This window comes from Oncorhynchus keta, chromosome 4 (assembly GCF_023373465.1).
Source record: "Oncorhynchus keta strain PuntledgeMale-10-30-2019 chromosome 4, Oket_V2, whole genome shotgun sequence".
Classification (NCBI taxonomy): domain Eukaryota; kingdom Metazoa; phylum Chordata; class Actinopteri; order Salmoniformes; family Salmonidae; genus Oncorhynchus; species Oncorhynchus keta.
In genome coordinates, this window is record NC_068424.1 from 10,449,640 (window position 1) to 10,454,633 (window position 4,994).

The 4,994-nt window shown below is 42.5% G+C and overlaps 1 long non-coding RNA gene across 1 annotated transcript; it reads left to right on the forward strand.

Moving 5' to 3' along the window:
- Positions 1–3,418: 3,418 nt before the first annotated feature.
- LOC127916150 (uncharacterized) lies at positions 3,419–4,185 on the forward strand. The gene is made up of 3 exons (XR_008093635.1): positions 3,419–3,502; positions 3,650–3,691; positions 4,069–4,185. It is a non-coding gene; the product is annotated as an uncharacterized LOC127916150 (long non-coding RNA).
- The last annotated feature ends 809 nt before the right edge of the window (positions 4,186–4,994 follow it).

Here is a 4,994-nt window from a genome sequence, read left to right on the forward strand (position 1 = left end):
AGAGGATGAGCAGGAGGAGGATGTAGAAAGGACAAGGAAGAGGGAGGAGGAGGAAGAAGGCGGAAAGAGGAGGAAGAGGGAAAAGGAGAAATAGGGAGGAGGATGAGCAGGAGGAGGATGAGCAGGAGGAGGATGTAGAAAGTACAAGGAATAGGGAGGAGGAGGAAGAAGATGAAGAGAAGGAGGAGGAGGCAGGAGGAGGAGGGGACGGACAAACTGCATGCTCCCTGTGTTCCTAGAACAATTTCAAGACACACCTGTGAATGTTTTGCAGCAGACAGATGGATAGGTTACATATACAGAGGGGTAGGTTACAGATACAGAGGGGTAGGTTACATATACAGATGGGTAGGTTACATATACAGAGGGGTAGGTTACATATACAGAGGGGTAGGTTACATATACAGAGGGGTAGGTTACAGAGACAGAGGGGTAGGTTACAGAGACAGATGGGTAGGTTACATATACAGAGGGTAGGTTACATATACAGAGGGGTAGGTTACATATACAGAGGGGTAGGTTACATATACAGAGGGGTAGGTTACATATACAGATGGGTAGGTTACATATACAGAGGGGTAGGTTACATATACAGAGGGGTAGGTTACATATACAGAGGGGTAGGTTACATATACAGATGGGTTGGTTACATATACAGAGGGGTAGGTTACATATAATAATAATAATAATATAATATATGCCATTTCGCAGACGCTTTTATCCAAAGCGACTTACAGTCAGTCATGTGTGCATACATTCTACGTATGGGTGGTCCCGGGAATCGAACCCACTACCCTGGCGTTACAAGCGCCATGCTCTACCAACTGAGCTACAGAACCACTACAGATGGGTGGGTTACATATACAGAGGGGTAGGTTACATATACAGAGGGTGGGTTACATATACAGAGGGGTAGGTTACATATACAGATGGGTAGGTTACATATACAGATGGGTAGGTTACATATACAGAGGGTGGGTTACATATACAGAGGGGTGGGTTACATATACAGAGGGTGGGTTACATATACAGATGGGTAGGTTACATATACAGAGGGGTTGGTTACATATACAGAGGGGTAGGTTACATATACAGATGGGTAGGTTACATATACAGATGGGTAGGTTACATATACAGAGGGGTTGGTTACATATACAGAGGGTAGGTTACATATACAGATGGGTAGGTTACATATACAGATGGGTAGGTTACATATACAGAGGGTAGGTTACATATACAGAGGGGTAGGTTACATATACAGAGGGGTGGGTTACATATACAGATGGGTAGGTTACATATACAGAGGGTAGGTTACATATACAGATGGGTGGGTTACATATACAGAGGGTAGGTTACATATACAGAGGGGTGGGTTACATATACAGAGGGGTAGGTTACATATACAGATGGGTAGGTTACATATACAGATGGGTAGGTTACATATACAGAGGGGTGGGTTACATATACAGAGGGGTAGGTTACATATACAGATGGGTAGGTTACATATACAGATGGGTAGGTTACATATACAGAGGGGTAGGTTACATATACAGAGGGTAGGTTACATATACAGATGGGTTGGTTACAGATACAGAGGGTAGGTTACACATACAGAGGGTAGGTTACATATACAGAGGGGTAGGTTACATATACAGAGGGGTAGGTTACATATACAGAGGGTAGGTTACATATACAGAGGGGTAGGTTACATATACAGAGGGTAGGTTACATATACAGATGGGTAGGTTACATATACAGAGGGTAGGTTACATATACAGATGGGTAGGTTACATATACAGAGGGTAGGTTACATATACAGATGGGTAGGTTACATATACAGAGGGGTAGGTTACATATACAGAGGGGTAGGTTACATATACAGATGGGTTGGTTACAGATACAGAGGGGTAGGTTACATATACAGAGGGGTAGGTTACATATACAGAGGGGTAGGTTACATATACAGAGGGGTAGGTTACATATACAGAGGGGTAGGTTACATATACAGAGGGGTAGGTTACATATACAGAGGGGTAGGTTACATATACAGATGGGTAGGTTACAGATACAGAGGGGTAGGTTACATATACAGATGGGTAGGTTACATATACAGATGGGTAGGTTACATATACAGAGGGGTAGGTTACAGATACAGAGGGGTAGGTTACATATACAGATGGGTAGGTTACAGATACAGATGGGTAGGTTACATATACAGATGGGTTGGTTACATATACAGATGGGTAGGTTACATATACAGATGGGTAGGTTACATATACAGATGGGTAGGTTACATATACAGAGGGGTAGGTTACATATACAGAGGGGTAGGTTACATATACAGAGGGGTAGGTTACATATACAGATGGGTAGGTTACATATACAGATGGGTAGGTTACATATACAGATGGGTAGGTTACATATACAGATGGGTAGGTTACATATACAGATGGGTAGGTTACATATACAGATGGGTAGGTTACATATACAGATGGGTAGGTTACATATACAGATGGGTAGGTTACATATACAGATGGGTAGGTTACATATACAGATGGGTAGGTTACATATACAGAGGGGTAGGTTACATATACAGATGGGTAGGTTACATATACAGAGGGGTAGGTTACATATACAGATGGGTAGGTTACATATACAGAGGGGTAGGTTACATATACAGATGGGTAGGTTACAGAGACAGATGGGTTGGTTACATATACAGAGGGGTAGGTTACATATACAGAGGGGTAGGTTACATATACAGAGGGTAGGTTACATATACAGAGGGTAGGTTACAGATACAGAGGGGTAGGTTACATATACAGAGGGGTAGGTTACATATACAGATGGGTTGGTTACAGATACAGAGGGTAGGTTACATATACAGATGGGTAGGTTACAGATACAGATGGGTAGGTTACATATACAGAGGGGTAGGTTACAGATACAGAGGGTAGGTTACATATACAGATGGGTAGGTTACAGATACAGATGGGTAGGTTACATATACAGATGGGTTGGTTACATATACAGATGGGTAGGTTACATATACAGAGGGGTTGGTTACATATACAGATGGGTAGGTTACATATACAGAGGGTTGGTTACATATACAGAGGGGTAGGTTACATATACAGAGGGGTAGGTTACATATACAGATGGGTAGGTTACAGAGACAGATGGGTAGGTTACATATACAGAGGGGTAGGTTACATATACAGAGGGGTAGGTTACAGAGACAGAGGGGTAGGTTACATATACAGAGGGGTAGGTTACATATACAGAGGGGTAGGTTACATATACAGATGGGTAGGTTACATATACAGATGGGTAGGTTACATATACAGAGGGGTAGGTTACAGATACAGATGGGTAGGTTACAGATACAGAGGGGTAGGTTACATATACAGAGGGGTAGGTTACAGAGACAGAGGGGTAGGTTACATATACAGAGGGGTAGGTTACATATACAGAGGGGTAGGTTACAGAGACAGAGGGGTAGGTTACATATACAGAGGGGTAGGTTACATATACAGAGGGGTAGGTTACATATACAGATGGGTAGGTTACATATACAGATGGGTAGGTTACATATACAGAGGGGTAGGTTACATATACAGATGGGTAGGTTACATATACAGATGGGTAGGTTACATATACAGAGGGGTAGGTTACAGAGACAGAGGGGTAGGTTACATATACAGAGGGGTAGGTTACATATACAGAGGGGTAGGTTACATATACAGATGGGTAGGTTACATATACAGATGGGTAGGTTACATATACAGAGGGGTAGGTTACATATACAGAGGGGTAGGTTACATATACAGAGGGGTAGGTTACAGAGACAGAGGGTAGGTTACATATACAGAGGGGTAGGTTACATATACAGAGGGGTAGGTTACATATACAGATGGGTAGGTTACATATACAGAGGGGTAGGTTACATATACAGAGGGGTAGGTTACATATACAGATGGGTAGGTTACATATACAGATGGGTAGGTTACATATACAGAGGGGTAGGTTACATATACAGAGGGGTTGGTTACAGAGACAGAGGGGTAGGTTACATATACAGAGGGGTAGGTTACATATACAGAGGGGTAGGTTACAGAGACAGATGGGTAGGTTACATATACAGAGGGGTAGGTTACATATACAGAGGGGTAGGTTACATATACAGAGGGGTTGGTTACAGATACAGAGGGGTAGGTTACATATACAGAGGGGTAGGTTACATATACAGAGGGGTAGGTTACATATACAGAGGGGTAGGTTACATATACAGATGGGTAGGTTACATATACAGATGGGTAGGTTACATATACAGATGGGTGGGTTACATATACAGAGGGGTAGGTTACATATACAGATGGGTAGGTTACAGAGACAGAGGGGTAGGTTACAGATACAGATGGGTAGGTTACATATACAGAGGGGTAGGTTACATATACAGAGGGGTAGGTTACATATACAGAGGGGTAGGTTACATATACAGATGGGTTGGTTACAGATACAGAGGGGTAGGTTACATATACAGATGGGTAGGTTACATATACAGATGGGTTGGTTACATATACAGAGGGGTAGGTTACATATACAGATGGGTAGGTTACATATACAGAGGGGTAGGTTACAGAGACAGATGGGTAGGTTACATATACAGATGGGTAGGTTACATATACAGAGGGGTAGGTTACATATACAGAGGGGTAGGTTACATATACAGATGGGTAGGTTACATATACAGAGGGGTAGGTTACATATACAGATGGGTAGGTTACATATACAGAGGGGTAGGTTACAGATACAGAGGGGTAGGTTACATATACAGAGGGGTAGGTTACATATACAGATGGGTAGGTTACATATACAGAGGGGTAGGTTACATATACAGATGGGTAGGTTACATATACAGATGGGTAGGTTACATATACAGATGGGTAGGTTACAGATACAGATGGGTAGGTTACAGATACAGATGGGTAGGT